Below are 22935 nucleotides of genomic sequence, written 5' to 3'. Positions count from 1 at the left end.
AGAAGACTGGAGCAACACCAAAAACGCCTGAACCTGCCCTGCCATCATCTGAAGCAAGAAGTGGTAACGAGGTGGAATTCAACCCTCTATATGCTTCAGAGGTTGGAGGAGCAGCAAAAGGCCATTCAAGCCTATACAACTGAGCACGATATAGGAGGTGGAATGCACCTGTCTCAAGCGCAGTGGAGAATGATTTCAACGTTGTGCAAGGTTCTGCAACCTTTTGAACTTGCCACACGTGAAGTCAGTTCAGAGACTGCCAGCCTGAGTCAGGTCATTCCCCTCATCAGGCTTTTGCAGAAGAAGCTGGAGACATTGAAGGAGGAGCTAACACTGAGCGATTCCGCTAGGCATGTGGGACTTGTGGATGGAGCCCATAATTCGCTTAACAAGGATTCACGGGTGGTCAATCTGTTGAAATCAGAGCACTACATTTTGGCCACCGTGCTCGATCCTAGATTTAAAACCTACCTTGGATCTCTCTTTCCGGCAGACACAAGTCTGCAGGGGTTCAAAGAACTGCTGGTGAGAAAATTGTCAAGTCAAGCGGAACGCGACCTGTCAACATCTCCTCCTTCACATTCTCCCGCAACTGGGGGTGCGAGGAAAAGGCTCAGAATTCCGAGCCCACCCGCTGGCGGTGATGCAGGGCAGTCTGGAGCGACTGCTGATGCTGACATCTGGTCCGGACTGAAGGACCTCACAACGATTACGGACATGTCGTCTACTGGCACTGCATATGATTCTCTCTCCATTGAAAGAATGGTGGAGGATTATATGAGTGACCGCATCCAAGTAGGCACGTCAGACAGTCCGTACGTATACTGGCAGGAAAAAGAGGCAATTTGGAGGCCCTTGCACAAACTGGCTTTATTCTACCTAAGTTGCCCTCCCACAAGTGTGTACTCCGAAAGAGTGTTTAGTGCCGCCGCTCACCTTGTCAGCAATCGGCGTACGAGGTTACTTCCAGAAAATGTGGAGAAGATGATGTTCATTAAAATGAATTATAATCAATTCCTCCATGGAGACATTCACCAGCAGCAATTGCCTCCACAAAGTAAACAGGGAGCTGTGATAGTGGATTCCAGTGGGGACGAATTGATAATCTGTGAGGAGGGGGATGTACACGGTGATGAATCGGAGGATGATGATGAGGTGGACATCTTGCCTCTGTAGAGCCAGTTTGTGCAAGGAGAGATTAATTGCTTCTTTTTTGGTGGGGGTCCAAACCAACCCGTCATTTCAGTCACAGTCGTGTGGCAGACCCTGTCACTGAAATGATGGGTTGGTTAAAGTGTGCATGTCCTGTTTATACAACATAAGGGTGGGTGGGAGGGCCCAAGGACAATTCCATCTTGCACCTCTTTTTTCTTTCATTTTTCTTTGCGTCATGTGCTGTTTGGGGAGTGTTTTTTGGAAGGGCCATCCTGCGTGACACTGCAGTGCCACTCCTAGATGGGCCAGGTGTTTGTGTCGGCCACTTGGGTCGCTGAGCTTAGTCATCCAGCGACCTCGGTGCAAATTTTAGGACTAAAAATAATATTGTGAGTTGTGAGGTGTTCAGAATAGACTGAAAATGAGTGGAAATTATGGTTATTGAGGTTAATAATACTTTGGGATCAAAATGACCCCCAAATTCTATGATTTAAGCTGTTTTTTAGGGTTTTTTGAAAAAAAACACCCGAATCCAAAACACACCCGAATCCGACAAAAAAAATTCGGTGAGGTTTTGCCAAAACGCGTTCGAACCCAAAACACGGCCACGGAACCGAACCCAAAACCAAAACACAAAAATCGGAAAAATTTCCGGTGCACATCTCTACTAGTTACACATTTCTTTGGTTTGTCATAACAGAAAAAAGTAGGCAACATAAAATAGACTAAAATAAAGGGGAAAAAAACAAAGAATGCATGTCTGCAAAAATAAAACAAAAATAACATAAAATACAGAAAAAACCCCAAAATATTCCTCTGCAAAAACAAAACAAAAAACATAAACATAAAGAAAAAACACTAAAAAAATACACTTCTGTAATTACTAAACCAAAATAAACATAACTTAATTAAAAACACATCTGCAAAAATAAAACAAAAAAAATTAAAAATACAGAAAAAAACACAAAAATCCACATCTGCAAATACAAAACAAAAAATACACAAAAATAAATTAAAAACACAAAAATATAAAATGCAGAAAAACACAAAAATACATTTGAAAAAAAGGCATAACATAAAGAAAAAACACCAAAAATACACATCTACAAAAAAACACATAAATAAAGAAAATGCAAGCCTCTTTACTTATAAATAAGTAAATAAACACAAAGAAAATACAAAACTGGGGATTATGGCTACTGGAGACACTTCATGCGTCTGTTGGAAGAGCTGCTATTTATTTTTAGTAGAGATGAGCGGTGGGCACTTTTCATGTTTTGATTTTTGGTTTTGGTTCTAATTTGGATTGGTTTTGCCAAAACCACCCTTTCATGTTTTGGTTTTGGATCTGGATGATTTTTGAAAAAACATAAAAACAGATAAAATCACAGAATTTGGGGGTAATTTTGCTCCTCAGTATTATTAACCTCAATAAGATTCATTTCCACTCATTTTCAGTCTATTCTGAACACCTCACAACTAACAATATTGTTTTTAGGCCAAAAGGTTGCACCGAGGTGGCTGTATAAATAAGCTAAGCGACACAAGTGAGCGGCACAAACACCTGGTCCATCTAGGAGTGGCACCGCAGTGGCAGACAGGATGTCAGATTTCAAAAATAGGCGCCAAACAGCACATCATGCAAAGAAGAAAAAGAGGTGCAATGAGGTAGTGTATGACTAAGCTAAGCGACACAAGTGTGTGGCACAAACACCTGGCCTATCCAGGAGTGGCACTGCAGTTGCAGACAGGATGGCACTTAAAAAAATTAGTCCCCAAACAGCACATGATGCAAAGAAGAAAAAGATGTCCAAGATGGAATTGTCCTTGCGCCCTCCTACCCACACTTATATTGTATAAACAGTACATGCACACTTTAACAAACCAGTCATTTCAGCGACAGATTCTGCCACACGACTGTGGCTGAAATGACTGGTTTATTTGGGCCCCCACCAAAAAAGAAGCAATAAATCTATCCTTGCACAAACTGGCTCTACAGAGGCATCCTCATCCTCCGATTCTTCACCCCTTTCACTGTATACATCCTCCTCCTCACAGAGTATTAATTCGTCCCCACTGGAATCCACCATCACAGGTCCCTGTGTACTTTCTGGAGGCAATTGCTTGTCAAGGTCTTCCCGGAGGAATTTATAATTAATTTTGCTGAACATCATCTTCTCCACATTTTGTGGGAGTAACCTCCTACACCGATGGCTGACAAGGTGAGCGGCTGCACTAAACACTCTTTCGGAGTACACACTGGAGGGGGGCAACTTAGGTAAAATAAAGCCAGTTTGTGCAAGGGCATCAAAATTGCCTCTTTTTCCTGCCAGTATATGTACGGAATATCTGACATGCCTACTTGGATGCTGTCACTCATATAATCATCCACCATTCTTTCAATGGTGACAGAATCATATGCAGTGCCAGTAGACGACATGTCCGTATCCGTAATCGTTGGCAGGTCCTTCAGTCCGGACCAGATGTCAGCATCAGCAGTCGCTCCAGACTGCCCTGCATCACCGCCAGCGGGTGGGCTCGGAATTCAGAATCATATGCAGTGACAGTAGACATGTCAGTAATCGTTGGCAGGTCCAGACCAGATGTCAGCACTCGCTCCTGACTGCCCTGCATCACCACCAGGATCTTATCCTTTTCCTCGCAGCCCCAGTTGCGGGAGAAAGTGAAGGAGGAGCTGTTGACGGGTCATGTTCGCTTGAGTTGACAATTTTCTCACCAGCAGGTCTTTGAACATCTGCAGACTTGTGTCTGCTGGAAAAAGAGATACAACGTAGGCTTTAAACCTAGTATTGAGCACGGTGGCCAAAATGTAGTCCTCTGATTTCAACAGATTGACCACCCTTGAATCCTTGCAAAGTGCATGAAGGGCTCCATCCACAAGTCCCACATACTTTACGGAATCGCTCTGTCTTAGCTTCTCCTTCAATTTCTCCAGCTACTTCTGCAAAAGCCTAATGAGGGGAATGACCTGACTCAAGATGGCAGTGTCTGAACTGACTTCACGCGTGGCAAGTTTGAAGGGTTGGAGAACCTTGTAGAAGACGGAAATCATTGTCCACTCTGCTTGAGTCAGGTGCATTCGCCCTCCTTTGCCTATATCATAGGTGGATGTATAGACTTGAATGGCCTTTTGCTGCTCCTCCATCCTCTGAAGCATATAAAATATTGAATTCCACCTCGTTAACAGCTCTTGCTTCAGGTTATGCAGGGCATGTTCAAGAGTGTTTGATGGCGCTCCAGACTTTGGCATGTGGTGGCTGAATGCCGAAAGTGGCCCGCAATTTTTTGGTCCACCGACAGCATCTCCTGTATGCCCCTGTCATTTTTCAAAATATTCTGCACCACCAAATTAATTGTATGTGTTAACTTCCTCCTCAGCGCCAGCAACACCCATATCCTCATCCTGGTGTATTTCAATAGTGACATCTACAATTTGAATATCAGAAACTGGACTGTGGGTACTACTTCCAGCACTTGCAGAGTGTGTGCAAATGGTGGAATGAGCCACCTCTTCCCGTCCAGTGTTGGGAAGGTCAGGCATTGCAACCGCCAACACACTTGGACTCTCCTTAGGGATTTGTGATACCATCTTAGAATGCACAGTTCTTTTCTGTGCTTTTTCTAGCTTAACTCATTTTTCTATCTGGAGTATGAGGGCTTCTATCGTCATGTGAAGCTGAACCACTAGTCTTGAACATAGGCCAGGGCCTTAGCCGTTCCTTGCCACTCTGTGTCGTAAATGGCATATTGGCAAGTTTACGTTTCTCCTCAGACCATTTCAATTTCTTTTTTTGGATCTTTTTACTGAACTTTGGCTTTTTGGATTTTACATGCCCTATACTATCACATTGGGCATCGGCCTCGGCAGACAATGTTGATGGCATTTCATTGTCTATGTCATGACTAGTGGCAGCAGCTTCAGCACTAGGAGGAAATGGTTCTTGATCTTTCCCTATTTTATCCTCCAAATTTTTGTTCTCCATTATTTTTCTGGAGTTATATAACAATATGCGTTACAGTAGAGAGTACCTCTACACCACACAGGCCAAATTATTTGGATAAAATATTAATAACCCCTTTATTTGGAGTAACTAATATACAGCACAGGACAGCACCACTGAATTTATATGGCAGCACCACTGGACTTGACTTATACGGAATTATATGGATTTATAAGGAAATATACAGCAGGATCACTGGATTTATACACCAGTACCACTGGAGTTATACTGCAGAATCACTGGACTTATACGCCAGTTCCACTGGAATTATACAGCATGATCACTGGATTTATACGGCAGTACAGCTGGATCTATACAGCAGTATCACTGGACATATCCGGCAGTATCACTGGACATATACGGCAGTGCCACTGGACATATATGGCAGTATCAGCAGACTGGATTTATATGCCAGTACCACTGGAATTATACGGCAGGATCACTGGATTTATACGCCAGTACCACTGGAATGAAATGGCAGGATCACTGTAATTATACGGCAGGATCACTGGAATTATACGGTAGTACCACTGGACATATCCGCAGTATCACTGGACTTATACGCCAGTACCACTGGAATTATACGACAGGATCACTGGATTTATACGCCAGTACCACTGGAATTATACGGCAGGATCACTGGAATAATATGGCAGGATCACTGGAATTATACGGCAGGATCACTGGAATTATACGACAGTACCACTGGACATATACTTCAGTATCACTGGACTGGACTTATAAGCCAGTACCACTGGAATTATACGGCAGGATCACTGGACTTATACGCCAGTACCACTGGAATTATATGTCAGGTTCACTGGATTTATACGCCAGTGCCATTGGAATTATATGGCAGGATAACTGGATTTATACGCCAGTACCGCTGGAAATATACGGCAGTACCACTGGACTGGATCTATACGCCAGTACCACTGGAATTATATGGCAGGATCACTGGATTTATGCGCCAGTACCACTGGAATTATACGGCAGGATCACTGGAATTATACGGCAGGATCACTGGAATTATTCGGCAGTACCACTGGACACATACGGCAGTATCACTGGACTGGACATATACGCCAGTACCACTGGAATTATACCGCAGGATCACAGGATTTATATGCCGGTACCACTGAAATTATACGGCAGGATCACTGGAATTATATGGCAGGATCACTATAATTGTACGGCAGGATCACTGGATTTATACGACACTACCGCTGGACATATACGGCAGTATCACTGGACATATACGGCAGTATCACTGGACAAATATGACAGTGTACTGGAATTATACGGCAGGATCACTGGAATATATACGGCAGGATCACTGGATTTATACGACAGTACCGATGGACATATACATCAGTATCAATGAACATATACATAGGTATCACTGGACATATACGGCAGTATCACTGGACTGGACTTACATGCCAGTACCACTGGATTTGTATGGCAGGATCACTGGATTTATAAGCCAGTATTACTGGAATTAAACGTCAGGATCACTGAAATTATACGGCAGGATCACTGAATTTATATGGCAGTACCGCTGGACATATATGGCAATATCAATGGACATATACGGCAGTATCACTGGGCATATATGGCAGTATCACTGGACATATATGCCAATACCACTGGAATTATACGGTAGGATCACTGGAATTATACGGCAGGATCACTGAATTTAGACAGCAGTACCGCTGGACATATACGGCAGTATCAATGGACATATACGGCAGTATCACTGGACATATATGGCAGTATCACTGGACTGGACTTATACACCAGTACCACTGGAATTATGCGGCAGGATCACTGGACTCATACGCCAGTACCACTGGAATTATGCGGCAGTACCACTGCACATATACGGCAGTACCACTGCACATATACGGCAGTATCACTGGACATATACGGCAGTATCACTGGACATATACGGCAGTACCAGTGGACATATACAGCAGCACAGGGACACCACTGGACTGATGCAGGACAACACAGCACCACTGCAATGGACTGGACTTATACAGCAGCACTGGACTGATGCAGCACAACACACCACCACTGAACTGATGCAGCACAAGACACCACCACTGGTTTGATGCAGCACAACACAGCACCACTGGACTGGACTTATACAGCAGCACTGGACATATGGCAGCAGAGGACACAACCACTGTGTCTGAACAGATGCAGCACAAGACACTACCACTGAGGAAACTGAGGACGGAGACACGTCCACTCTCTACACTCTCCAATGCCGGAGTGAAAATGGCGGGTACTCGTGGCTCCTTATATGGAATCCAAACCCCGCGAGAATCCGACAGCGGGATGATGACGTTTTGCCTCGTTCTGTATCCAAGTCAGGCGGGAAAACCCGAGCCTGACTCGGATCCGGGCTCGTGACGTGAAGTCCGGGGGGTTCGGTTCTCTGAGAACCTAACCTGCTCATCTCTAATTTTTAGTATGTTGACAGTTACATCCAACTAATTGTTAACTTAATAACTTTAAGATTTAAACTCCGGCAATGCCAAATACCTCAGCTAGTTATTATTATAATTATTCTGATTAGCAGTGCTTGGTACTATAGAGTGTGCATCGGCATTATATGTTGTCTTTCCTTGTGAAACTACAAGTCTCAGCATGATAGCACCTTTCATTATATTTGTAATTGGGGTGTGCAGTCCAAGGTCCCCCTCCCCCATAGGAGATAGATAGGGACATCAAATATAGAAAGTAAACAGGGTGTCATAAGAACAAATTTGAAATTTTAGTAAGTAAGTAACATTTTTGGCGCCCTTTGATGGAATAAAGTTATTAAAGGGACACCACAAAAAGGGGGTGGTATCACAAGAAAGGGGCGGGCCAGACAATTTTACCCCAATCTGCAGTGCCAGATATAGATGGGCATGGACAGACAATCTGCAGTGCCAGATACATATATGCCCCCACAGTGCCATGTACACATATGCCCCCAGCACCAGATACACATATACCCACAGTGCCAGATACACATGTCTTCAGTGCCAGATACACATATGCCCCAGTGCCAAATACGCATACAGTATGCCCCCAGTGCCAGATACACATATGTCCCCAGCGCACATGAGTTGCTGCTTCTTACTACTGTAACATTGTTTAAAACGTAAACCTCTCAATAGTGTATTGCCTTGGGGTGGTTGGCTTGTCCTGTCCTGGGGAGGTCCAATACCCTGGACTTAAACCTTAGTGTTAGAGACCCACCAGCTGTGGTCAGCTGGTTGCAATTGGTGGGCTCATATTTTTGGTCAAAATTATGCTAAGCATCTCAAATGTACTCTATGATACAGTATATTGCAGACTTTATTATAATTATTCTTATTAGTAGAGTTGAGTATTTAGAGTGTGCATCTGCATTTTCTCTTTTTTTCTGTGTGTCTCAGCATAGTAACATATCTTATTATGTTTAGATTAGGGTGCGCAATCCAAGCCCTCCATCCTCCGTATAGTCTATATTGCGTACATGATTACTGACCCAGCCAAATGCACTGAAAGCAAAATTTGCTAAATGGCGAATATGCTGCAGGGTTTGATACTGACCCAAATCGCTAGTGATTTTGGCCCGCGAATCACAGGGTTTACTATTCTTTTAGGACAGTCATTCTCAAACTGCCAACAATGTCTCCGTATTCAAATGGCCAGACCATAACCAGTGTGGGCCAAACCTATGAAAAATGCCACAAAACTGCTGCAACCAATCAGATTCTAGCTATTATCTTCTAGAAGGTGCAAGATAAATAAGTAGAATCTGATCAGTTGCTATGGGCAACATCTTCACTTCTATAAACCCGCTCTTTAATAAATATAGCCCTTCCTGTATAGACCTAGATGTTCTAAGCCTTGAAAAATTATAAAGTGGAGAGTGATAAACTACCAGCCAACCAGCTCATGTCATTTTTCAAACAGGGCCTGTGACATGTCATTTAGGAGCTGATTGGCTGCCACTTTATCACTCTCCACTTCATCATCTTTTTTAGGCTTAGTACATCTGGCCTTAATGAGTAAAATAATACTGCATTGAATAAGGATGCAAATAATATTAATAATTCTCTTTTAGCAGCAATATTATTTTATTAATTTCTTAGGGGGCAATATTAACATTGAATGTTATGATGAGAGCAATAGGATTTATTATTTATATTGAAAAGGGCAATATTAAATAAATGATTAATAAGTTAATATTAATATTAAATAAATGACAACAAAATCATAATATAACCTACAGTATTTTTTTCTCAATAAATAAAACTTTTTTTTTGCATTGTGTAACAATTCATTAATATCGACTATTTAACAATTCTATTGTTCCCTTAAAGTGAATGCTTTTAGTCTTAGTATTTGTCTACTATCCAGATGTTTTGTAATTGTTACTGACAGATGTGTCCTCATCACATGCTATACTATAAACCTTGAGATGCCAGGTGCGATTCAGCTGCTCCGAAAGGTGTAGGGTACCGTTTTTCGTATTTTTTAATCTTAATTTTGCGCCTTATTAGCAGTGTAGATGCAGTGAAACACAATTCACAGTGTACTGCAGACGCTGGGCTGCGACTTTTGCCGTACAGAAATTAGGGGTCTGTTTACTAGAGATGAGCGGGTTCGGTTTTACTTGGTTTTACTCGGATTTACTCGGTTCTCAAAACGGCATCTTATTGGCTCACGGATGTCCCTTGTTTTGACTATCCAATAAGATGCCGTTTTGAAAACCGAGTAAATCTGAGTAAAACCGAGTAAAACCCGAACCCGCTCATCTCTACTATTTACTAAGCCTTGGATGGAGATAAAGTACCAGCCAATCAGAAACTACCTGGTATGTCACAGGCTGCATTTGAAAAATGACAGTTAGGAGCTGGTTGGTTGGGACTTTATCTCCGTGCACTTTATCTCCAACCAAGGCTTAGTAAATAGACCCCTTAGTTTTAACACATACAAAGTCGCAGATGAAGCTCAACAGAACTTGGCGTGAGGAAAAGCTTCACCCGCTGCATTGTAACACTTTGGGTGAGAATCAAATGATATATCACACCCAATTTCCTTTCTAAAATGATCCCCGTTATCGCGCATATTGCGCCCATAGTAATCAGGTTTAGCTGTGTAAAGGGTTGGGTGCCTTGCTACTCTGGGGGTAGCGAGCTGAAATAATGATACAATGTCCCTGAGGGCAGAAACAGACCAGTTGTGTAAATGGGTGAAAAGAACTGAATCCCGCCCTTTGTGTACAGTATCAGACTTAGAGTATCCCCGTACAGCTATACAAATGTCGCACATCAGCTCGATCAGTGTAAACTAGCATGGTAGTTTTGTCACTTCCAGTTGACATCAAGTTGCAAATCAGATGCATATTTTGAGCGAGAAAGATGTTTGGCGCAGCGAAATCACCTGGGACCTGTGCGTCAAACGGGGCTATGACTGAAGCCACAATGTACGAGAACACATCTATTTGACTGCAGTTTTGTTAAATGTAATCTGGTATTGTAACAGTTTCTGTTTTTACGAATGTTTGCTATATAGGTTGAGTATCCGATATCTAAATTGCTTGGGACCAGAAGTATTTTGGATAGCAGATTTTTCTGTATTTTGAAATAACTGCATACCATAATGACTTATCGTGGCGATGGGACCCAAGTCTAAGCACAGAATGCATTTATGTTTCATATACACCTTATACACACAGCCTGAAGGTCATTTAATACAATATTTTTCATAACTTTGTATATTAAACAAAGTTTGTGTACATTGAGCCATCAGAAAACAAAGGTTTCACTATCTCACTCTCACTCAAAAAATTCTGTATTTCAGAATATTTGGCTATGGGATACTCAACCTGTAATAACTGCTACAACTACTTTCTGCATTGGCGGACAGAGAAACATCATACACCACTTTCCTTGATGAGAAGATTGTCTTCAATGTAACGTGTTCCAAATCTCAGCTAGGTTTGGAACTATTGTAAAATGCAACTGAATTTGCTGTGCTGTATAAGAAACTGAATTAAGCTATACTTAATACTTCTGGTCCCAAGAATTTTGGATATGGGATACTCAACCTGTACTGTCAATTCGGCAACAAAAGCAACCCCCATAGGAGCTCATAGGGGCTGCATTTGCAATCAAAAAGAGACATCTGCTGCGGTCTCCTGCACTTGCATTTAAGACAAACTTAATTTTTGATGGTACCCCCACAAATGGGTGTTTTTGGAGAGGCTATCTCGCAAATATTCATTGATAAATAGGCCCCTAAGTGAACAATCTGCAGGAACAACAGTCACTGCATATTTTTGGCCATCCCAAGTAATTGTAAATGGGTCATCTTTCTCAGAGCAATAGCAATGAAAATTAAAGATTGCTTTAATAAGCCTTTATTGTACTGAAACGCCTACAACTAAAGTAAGTTGCATTTTGATGTGATTCTTTCATGTTTTGCATAGTGCATTCCAGAGATGTATCAAGCTCTTCACTCAACTACTATAGGTGTGTTTTTTCATTGTCAATTTGTCTCTTGTAAGCTAGCCTAGATCTAATTGGCAGAGGCGTAACTCTGGGAGGCAACGGAGTCATCTGCCGCCGGGCTCCTGCTCTGAAGGGGGGCACCTTGCCTCTCATTCTGTGACACCATTGAATAAAGTTAATTGACAGCTGCCGCTATCTCTTCAGTGGCTGACTTCCTCATTGGTCCCTGCACCTTACAAATCACACCCTTTTTATTATACTGTAGATACACATTTTACAATTGAAGAAGCTATTTGCTCCTGTATAGGAAATATGAGAATTCTAACTATATGAAGATACTTCTTTGACAATTACATGTAATTTCATATAGTTAGAATTCTCACGTTTCCTGTACAGGAGCAAATTGCTCCATCGGTAAAGTGTCTGCTTTCAGTGTAACATGTCATGGGTTCTAATCCTGGGTATGACTGCTAAGAAATGTGTGATTTATAATAAATGACAATGAAATGTATATACAAAACACACATACATATAGCGGAATGTTCGGCAGCACTCATGACAAATAAACAAACAATACTCAGCTCTGTGGCCACAGAGCTGAGTATTGTTTGTTTATTTGCCGTGAGTGCCGCCGAACATTCTACTGTGTTTGGGGAGATGCTTACTTCTTACGGAGGGCACCGGCGTTTCCATTTGCGCTATCCACGCTAGGGAGGAGTGCCGCTGGACTGTATTTATCTATCTTTATCTATATACATATACACACACACACACACACACACACACACACACACACACACACACTGTGTATATATATATATATATATATATATATATAGGATATAGAAATTGGTGGCACTCACGCAGATTTAGTAGATGCAGGAAGAAGTTTCTTTATTTGGCTAAATAAAGAAACTTCTTCCTGCATCTACTAAATCTGCGTGAGTGCCACCAATTTCTATATCCTCTACATTGTCTATTGTTGACCTGGAGGGCACCGCAGTAAAAGAATTTATTTACTCTATTGGAGTGCCGGTATGACTTTGGATATATATATATATATATATACACACACATATATACATATACACATACACGCATATATTTATCTAAATATAGGGGGGCACCAATATTTATCTTGCCTCCGGGCGACTGGGACGAACTTACGCCCCTGCTAATTGGTGCAAATTTAATCTGTTTTACTGTCCACATAAAGTGCACAATGAGGTCTACTAAATGTATAATGTAATTGTCTGATTTCGCAATGGTGTAGAGCAGAGGTCAACATTACCCAGCATGCATAGCAGTCATGGCAAGTGGAGCATGATATTTTTTCATCTACTGTATTGCTGGAACATTTAATGGTATTAAGGCCATTGCATAATCCTGCTGGCTTGGAGATATCTCTCACCCTTGTTCAGCCTCCTGAGAAACATGCTGAATGTGTCCCTAGACGAACAGTTCTCTGCAGCTCATACTGAAACAAATCACAATTATGCTCAACCTCCTGCAAAGATGGATTAGTTCTGTGTTCAAGTTGAAGGAGCTGTGACTCTGCAGGTAGTCACATAGCCATCTCCCTTCTTATTGGACTCTCTGTATGAAAGCCTGAGGGAGATGAAATGACAGTGTGTTCTGCTAGGTCCATCCCAACCAGAGTAGAAATGTATTGAAGATAACAACTGCTTGACACTTTAGTCTTCCTCTTGAGACAATCCCAGAGCCAGGAATGTAAATAAGCCAATCAGCTCATATTAACAGATGTCACATTTGTAGAGACTTGTGCAAAGAGTTTACAGCCCTTCTAAAGCTCATTCACCATGATTTTATGTAGATGCTCTCTGTCTCTGTTACTGTTAGTAGCCCAGGCTACAGCATACTCATAAACCTCAATAATAAATTCTGTGTTCTGCGAGGTAAGGACTATGGATAGGAATTAATTACTGGTACCAAGATCAAATTCTTCTTATTATTGGGTCTAATTCAGACCCGATCACTAGGCTGCGTTTTCGTACAGCCAGCGATTAAGTCTGAACTGCGCATGCGTATGCACTGCAATGCGCAGGCGCGTCGGTGATCAGCGGGCAGCAACGGGATGGTGCGAGAAAAGCGATTGCATGGGTGATCGCAAGGTGACTGACAGGAAGAGGCCATTTGTGGGTGGCAATTTACCATTTTTAAGGCGTGACCAGAGAAACGCAGGAGGGACCAGGTGTTTGGAGGGAGGGTTCTGACGTCAGCACCGGCCCCGATCATCGCACTGGATGAGTAAGTCCTGGGCTGTGCAGAGACTGCACAAACTTCTGTTCGTGCAGCTCTCCTGCACATGCGATCGCATCCCTGCACAGCGGTTTCCCCCTCCCCCTGTAGGCGGCGACTACCTGATCGCAGGGATGCAAAAAACGCACCCTAGCGATCAGGTCTGAATTAGGCCTAATGTTCTTATCACATATTAAAGTATTAGCATGCACTTACCACTTTATTGGCTAAACTCAAGTTTATATTTTGAAAATCTCCTTTAAAGATAAATATGTTAAAAGATATAGGGGCAGATGTATTAAACCTGGAAAAGAGATAAAGAACTGATAAAGCAGTGATAAGTGCAAGGTGATTACGCAACAGCCAATCAGCTCTAATATGTAAATTGACAGTTAGGAGCTGATTGGATGGTGGGTTATCACATTCCACTTATCACTGGTTTATCACTTCTCCAGGTTTAATATAAACATTTAGGGCTAAATGTAAGAGTTGCCTCAGAGTTGCCGGAGGTGTGGGATTTTCTGCTAGAATGCCCATTTTTTTTAAAGCAGCAATCATTTACAAGGCAAAACCAACCTGGTTTTGACTTGTAAATGATTGCTTCTTTAAAAAAAAACAGGCAGGCTGGCAGAAAGTCCCACACCTCCAGCAACTGGAGGCTATTACATTTAGCCCTTAGAGAGAAAAGAAACCTCATTTGGACCCATATTAAAAGTTTTTTTTCAGCGCACAGTTGTAAAATGTGTATTGGATATTGAATGCATACATTTGTATTATTTCGAATATTGAAACACGTCTATTTCTAGCACCTATTACCAAATATTATCAAGATGTCGCTACATTAATGATGGAGTAGAGAGTGTGGGTGTGTACAGAAATGAAGATACGTTTGGGTGTCATTGCACTGCACATGCTCCTGAAACGGGTGTAGGCAGACAGGGAATGCGGGGTCATACACTTTTACGACAAATCTCCACTTGGGTCTGATTGGACATAACTAGGCTGTTCTCACATATGTAATCATCAGTGAGGGAATGTCAATGGGATTGTGAGCTCTGCATACTTGTCCAGAAGTGTAAATAGACCTTTCTTCAGACATATTCATATTAAGGATTGCTTTGTTGCAAGTGTATGCTGATTGTGATGACAGAAATCAAACCATGCATATGGTTGATGGAAGGCCACTGGCAATTCTGCATACAGACAAATATACACATTTAGTTCTCAGTGCATAATTCTGGAGCAACTACAACCAACTGACTGTATATTCAACTCTGCATCAGCCCGTTTTTTAGAGAGGTGTTCCGGTTGGGTGCAGAGGCCAAAGCCGCATTGTCTAGCTGTGCTGCAAGCCTTTACAAGTTACATTGCGAGATTTCTGGCTGATTTACTATGGAGATCCGGCAGCATCTTTCTCTTTCCTTGGTTCTCAGGCTCCGTGAGTAGTCATAGTTGCTCTTTGGTGTATCATTGCTTAAATAGACATCATGTTTGCATCCATGTACTGGTTATATTGCCAATCATGCTGACCATGCCTAACTGGATGAATTATGCTTTTGATTCCCTGTTGCTGATCTGTTTTGTTTTCTCAATACCTTTACTTGTTTTCTGGATAGTCTTTTGTCTTCTGCCTGCCAGGAAGTTAGTTCATGACCTGACCACTCTACTTGCTGCCAGTACCTATGACCTATGACCAGTCCATGGTCTCATGGTGCTCAATGCTGTGAACCCTCTGGCTGTTTCTCCTGGTTACTGCAATATCAGTGTGATTTGTTTACCTGCCAGGTCCACATTCAGTGTCCCCTTTACTAGTGTTCGGGCAACTTCAACACTAGCAATACCTTAGAGTACTAAGGTTTTAATACTTTGAGCTCAAGTCTTGGGGGAATGCGGATTCCCAAAATGCATATAAAGCATTAAGGGACAGATGGTGACTAAAAGTGAACAACCCTCCAAGCAGTTCTAAAATATTCTCACTTCTCCAGCGGTGTTGCCATAACACTTTCTAGTTTAGCATTTTGCTTTTTTGAATGAGTATAATGACCTAAGTAATTGCTGAACATCGTCTGACCATTGACCATTCCTGTTAATGGGGCTTTAATAATAATGCCATGTTTAGCATCCAGGGTGGGATATACTATGGCTAAAATGCTATCAAAGCTCTGAGACTCCTTTTTCTGAGTTTTGACCGCATTCCCTATATGTACAAAGCTCTGGAAAGTGAAACTTTCCGGAGCTTGTACCCGGTAGGCAGCAAGAAGCCTATGGGCTTCTCTCCACATTGTTCTCCACAGGGGTTCAATCGGATCCCTCCCAGTGTCTCCCCTAGACATGCGCATCTGCTGGCGCATACGCAGTAGGCCTCCTGGGTCATAAATTCTATTTGGAAGAGCTGTCCTTTGTGATTTTAATTCCAATTCTATGTGCATGTCGGCATTTTTAACGCTGCTATATCCCCAGAACTTAGCCCTGAATGAATCTCCTACAAGCAGTAGAAGTCTGGGAGGAAGGTAAAAATTGTCATTAAGATGGTATTCCAAATGTGACAATGGGCCCAAAAAAAGCAAAACAAGTTTCTGGCAAAACAGATCAATGTAAAATACACTATTATAAAAAGATGCGTATTCCCAAAGCCTTTTGAGTGCTGATTCTCCAAAAATATAGGGCCTAATTCAAGGCTGATTGCAAAATAACATTTTCTTCTAATGGGCAAAATCATATGCACTGCAGGGGGGGGGGGGGGGGGGGGAGAGATAACATGTGCAGAGAGAGTTAGATTTGGGTAGGGTGTGTTCAAATTTAAATTTAAATTGCAGTGTAAAAATAAAGCAGCTAGTATTTACCCTGCACAGAAACAATATAACCCTGCCAAATCTAACTCTCTCTGCACATGTTATATCTGCCCCAACTGCAGTGCACATGGTTTTGCCCATTAGAGGAAAATGTTGTCTTGCAATCAACCTTGAATTAGGTCCATAATGGGCCTAATTCAGAGTTGATCGCAGCAGCAAATTTGTTAGCAGTTGGGCAAAACCATGTGCACTGCAGGGGGGGCAGATATAACATGTGCAGAGAGAGTTAGATTTGGGTGGGGTGTGTTCAAACTGAAATTTAAATTGCAGGGTAAAAATAAAGCAGCCAGTATTTACCCTGCAGAGAAACATATAACCCACCCAAATCTAAATCTCCCTGCAAAAGTTAGATCTGCCCCACCTGCAGTGCACATGGTTTTGCCCAACTGCTAACAAATTTGCAGCTGCGATCAACTCTGAATTACCCCCAATGTACTGTAAGTGAACGCACAAGTACACAAACCTTCAATTACATAAGTTCTCTTACTTTGCTTTATGTCAGTCTTATTGCATAAACCACCCAGATGCACGTCAAAGCACTCTGATAAAAATTAGTACCAAAAACTAGGTTTTATCCATGATTTAACTAACGTTGTTTACGATCAGAGCCGGCCCTAACCAATATGATGCCCTAGGCAAGATTTTGGCTGGTGCCCCCTAGCACCACCGCTGGATCCACCGCTTCTGCTGATTAAAATGATATGCAGCATGTCTATATACTGTGTGAGTCTGTGGCTGTATCTGCATACGAAATGCTACACACAGAATATAGGCATGCTGCATATCATTTTAATCAGCAGAAGCTGCTGATGCCCCTAGGCATATCAAATGCCCTAGGCAATTGCCTAGTTTGCCTATGCCTATGGCCGGCTCTGTTTACGATTACCTGTGCAACAGCACCAATGAAAACCTGCACAGTTCAATATGATAGTTTCAATGGTTAAAAATGTTTTAAATTAAAAATTGTGTCGGTTTGATTTAAGCTTAATTAATTCTGTTTAACGCCAGAGGGATCAGCACATATTTCAACACCCATGTCCCACAAAATAACTGTGAGATAATATAATTTGTTCTTTGCGCAAAGGGAAGGAGAAGAATAACTTGGACATTACAGTAAGAAAATGTTACAAGGTAAAGTTATAATATTAAGGCTTGTTCATTTTACCATTTTAGAGGTCATACTTGACTTTACCTAAGACTTGGATCTATGACACAGAGACAGATCTGATAATATTTGTACAGGGTGAATCTTTTATAAAATCCTCAAACTTAGCATTTGACCCTAAAGCTTGTTCATCACAACCACAATGGTATCTCATTATTTTCCGTTATGTAGCCATAGCTCTATATCTGCTAGAAAGCAAGAGGGGAAATGTCTTTTCCGGAGAGAGATTATAATCTGTTTTTGTGCTGAAATAAAGTAAGTTATCCAAGGTCACAGTTAGGTGTCTGAACCATGTATTTTTATTTTATGAGTATGAAACAGAATTTTTTCTTCATGTTGTGGAGATTCAAAATCTTGTACAAAATATATATATATAAGATTAGTGTAGTATTGTTACAAACGACGGTCAGGGGTATTGCATATGATCTAGAGTAGAGAGTATCAAACTAATTACAGCCATGATTCAACTGGCTACATGTGCCCAGAGAGCTCGAAGTATGCACAGAAGATGTCATGTTTGTCACACAGCCGTAACATTCCCAGATACAGGTGTAACACACCTGATGACCTCTGATACACTGGAGGGAATGAGCAGCTTTCGTTCTGTATTCTTAAATGCTCTGGTAATTTTTTTAATTTTTTTTCTGAAAGAGTTCTGAAATTGCAGGTAGGGAGGAGATGGGCTGTTTTAAAAACCAAATTGCATAAGAAAGGTTAATTGTAAAATTAAACCGTAGTTCATGCAATCTATTACCACAGCTGAGGTTTTCATAGTGTATTATAGTGGAATGAAGTGAGATAAGGCGTTATGGAGAGAGTATCTTCTGTTGTGACTCATACTGAAGGCCCTTTTGCTGAGCATATAAAGATACGGTGACTTGTTTCGGTGAGTGAACAATTCAAGTGAAACCTTTCTCTTTTACTTTTGATTTAAGAATGAAGAACATTTATATATTTTCTGTTTGCCAATTGCTTTTCAGCAATTACCATTGGATTTTAGATACCAGTTTTTATCTAGTCTGTGCAGGGCTAGATTAACAATGGGACGGATGGTACAACAGCCCCAGGCTTACACATAAAAAAAGGCCTGCCATCGTGAAGACAACCAGCCACCCAGCTGGCCACAATGTTGGCAATAAATCATAGGCATTAAGCTTGTATTTCTATTTTCCCCACAAAATGATACAATTACGTATATAGGGAGAGATTGGGTTGAAACACTCCCTAGTGCAGGGGGTGTACACACCCTCATTCTTCTCTACATGCCCACATGGCACTGGCCACACCCACACAGCACTGGTCACATCCACATATTACTGACCACACCCACACAGCACTGGTCACACCCACATATTACTGACCACACCCACACAGCACTGGCATCACCCACACAGCACTAGTCACACCTACTTAGCTTCTCACAGTAGTCACGTGATCATTTTCAGCCCCAGGTCCATGTAACCCTTAATCTGTGGACACCAAATACTTTCGCCCACACTATGAAAATATTTGTCAGAACTTGGTAAATTCATGTAATTTATAGATATGCGCTACAGTTAGTTATCAGAATTTTAAAGCTATTTTCATAGTGACTTAGCTGCTGGGCTAACTTATACTTGTTGTGTTCACATACTGCACTGCATACTGCATACTGTTGTGTTCACAAACTGCACACTGGTCCAAACCTCCCAACATGAGATGATAACATCATATGCATCCCGACAACCAGGATATCATACTGAATCCGATTATAATACACAATCCTTTTCCTCTATGCCAGTAAAGTTCCTAGAGGGGTGCAGTCTGCCCTGGTGACACCATCCAAGGGGATGACCCCAAAATGAACGAGGCCAGGAGAGGGTGCTGCACAATAATGTCACAATGCAGCCTCTGGTTCCCGGTCACTGAGGTGCTGCCTACCTGCTCCACTGCGGTGCCGGAGTGCTCAGATAAATGTAACTATGGGTGGCGGGGGCACTGCCTATAGGCTAAATGAGACTGGGAGGGGAGAAGGGGTACTGGCCATTGGATAAATGTAACTGGGGGGAGGGGGTGTGCTGGCTATAATATAAATGTAGCTCCGGGGAGAGGGGTCACTGTTTAAAGGATTAATGTAACTGTGTTGGAGAGAGGGCATTGGACATTGAACTAATGCATACAGTATTGTTACACGTCATTTCTATGTCTTTATGCATTTATGTCAAGCTCCCTCTAGTGGTCAGTCCAGAATTAGCTTAATTTTGAACCTCACGGGCTACCTTAGTAAGCTTCTCAGTTCATTCTGAGTAGAAGACACTGGAGGCATCCATTTTCTCTTCCTACATGTTCTCAGCCAGAGATGAACATACTGTATATAAGGGGTCATTCCGAGTTGATTGTAGCTGTGCTAAATTTAGCACAGCTATGATCAGGCACTCAGACATGCGGGAGGACATATGTCAGTGCCGCGCCTCCGCAGAAATGCAAAAGCATCGCACAGGTTTGGGTGGGAATGACCCCCATAGCCTCCTCTCAGCAGAGGATCGATTGTAAGAACTCTGACCCTTACTCTGTCACCATAGATCTGCTAGCAATCAGTTATGTATGCAAGCTGTATTATTTTCCACTGCTGCGGATTCTCTGCATGTGTTCTGTATGCTATTTCTCATGTGCTCCAGCATACTCTTGCACATATGATTTCTTGATGTTTGCATATGTACTGTAGTTCATGTTATGTGTTATCTTTGCATTGCATTATACTGTATTTGTGCATACTGTAATTGCATTCTATTGTTTGTATTCACAGTTTTACCAATTTCTTCTACTATATAATAAACACAATTCTTTGAATATCGCATCTGTTTGGATTATTATAAAGTAGAAGTGGCTATGCTGTCTGTCTAAATTTGATCAAGGATGATCTTAGTGAAGGCAAAAAAAGTATTGTATGAAATCATAATTTAAAGGTATGATTTAAATTTTTCTGTTTATGTCACTACTATTTATATTATTTTAGAGATACACTATATGGGAATTGGGATTTATGAATAACATTAACACAAAAACATTACTAAGGATTCTGTATGCTCTTGGAGGAAGACCATGGAGGGGTGACACCATGAGTTACCGCACCAGGTGACACCGACCTTAGTGACGCCACTGCACTATACATGGACATAGAACAATATGACATTATTTAGTATCCGTTATTTCTATAGTGCAAACATATTAAACAGTGCTTTACAGAGCATGTTTCAGTCATTCACTTCAGTCCCTGCTCCAGGGGAGCTTACACTCTATATTCCCTATCACATGGATATGTGAGGATTATTATTATTTAAACCAATTAACCTACTAGTATATTCTTGGTGTTTCGAAGAACACCAAAGAACTAGAAGGAAAAAAACCTAGGAAGACCATATAAATGCCACAGAAATAGCAACTGAACGCATGATAGATAAAATAAAGGCACCAGTTATAGTACTGGGTTGAGGGGCGCAGTGCAGCTGTCATCTACAGTTAATACAGGCAGTGTCAGGACAGAGATAATCCCCTTTCTGTCTGCTCCGTCACCTTCCACCCCACAGCCCTTCTCTGCCTACATCCAGGGCCCTCCACCCCCCTGCACCTAGCTCCAGCCCCTGCAGTGTGTGTCTAGTTACTGTAGGCTGGGCCCTCCTTTGGGACCAGCCCGATACCTTTCTCACCTCCCACTTCATATGTTCCTCACCTCTTCCCCCTACCACCTTTGTCCTCCCCTTTGTTCTCCCAACCCCCCTTTCCTTACGTTACCCTCTGACCTCCCCACATTTCCAACTGAGTTCAGCTGAAAATGCACCCTGTAAAGTCTGTCAAGTTGAACCCATGATTCAGAGGATTGCATGGTTGTGTATGCTCCTGTGGACAGGTCGCACACGGGTGCAGCTAGTCACGATTGCGATGCGGCTGCACATGTGACGTGTTCGCGGGTAACTTAATGGCGTCCGCATCTGTAGAGATAGAGAGATAGATATCTCTGTCATCAGGTAGGTGGTGTGGTGGGTCCACATGTCCAGATGCCAACAGTGAGTGATTTAGGGGTGCCAAAATGAAATGATATCTTGTTCCCTCAACCAAAAAGGTTGTGGCGCCCCTGTATAAGCACCACCAAGTGTCTCCAGCACTATATAGGCAGAATTCCACTAGTAGAAACAAACAATTTATCAAATACAGTACAATACAATACAGGGGCAAACGTTAACAAACCAACACACTTCAGTACAGGGTCATAACCAGACATGTGTGGGGCCATAGCAATATTATGAAGGAGCCCCTGTCCTCTCTACAGCAGTTGTTAATGCTCCCCAGTTGCCCTTTAATAGGGCCAATGTTCATCTTCTGAACCATAGTAGTGTCCAAGTTCACATTATGTCACATTGTAGGGCTGTCAGTACACATTATGTAGCACAGTACCCCCAATTCACATTAAAGACATTCAGTGCCCCAGTTCATATTTTGTAACATTATAATGCACTCCAGTTCATTTTATGCCACATAGAACCGAACCCCCCCGAACTCCACGTGTTTTACACGGGTCCGAGGCAAGCTCGGTTGTTTCCACCTGACTCGGAAAACCCGAACGAGGCAAAACGTCATCATCCCGCTGTTGGATTCTCGCAAGATTCGGATTCCATTTAAAGAGCTGCGCGCCGCCGCCATTTTCACTCGTGCATTGTAGAGGGTACAGAGAGGACGTGGCTACGTTCTCTCAGTGGCAAATCTCAATATCAGTGCTCAGTATCAGTGCTTATTGCTGCTCAGTAATACTAGTACAGTGTCTCTCTTGTGCTGCATCTTGCTGCTGTAGGGCGCTGTGGTAGTAGTGTCCTGTGACTGTGCATTGTTCATCATTATTCCAGTCACAGTGGTATCTGGGGGGTGACAATTCCAGAGTGCTTTTGTGCTGCTCAGTAATAGTTACTAGTACAGTGTCTCTCTTGTGCTGCATCTTGCTGCTGTAT

Source organism: Pseudophryne corroboree, chromosome 6, assembly GCF_028390025.1.
Source record: "Pseudophryne corroboree isolate aPseCor3 chromosome 6, aPseCor3.hap2, whole genome shotgun sequence".
Taxonomy (NCBI): domain Eukaryota; kingdom Metazoa; phylum Chordata; class Amphibia; order Anura; family Myobatrachidae; genus Pseudophryne; species Pseudophryne corroboree.
Note: the sequence above shows the minus strand (reverse complement) of the source record.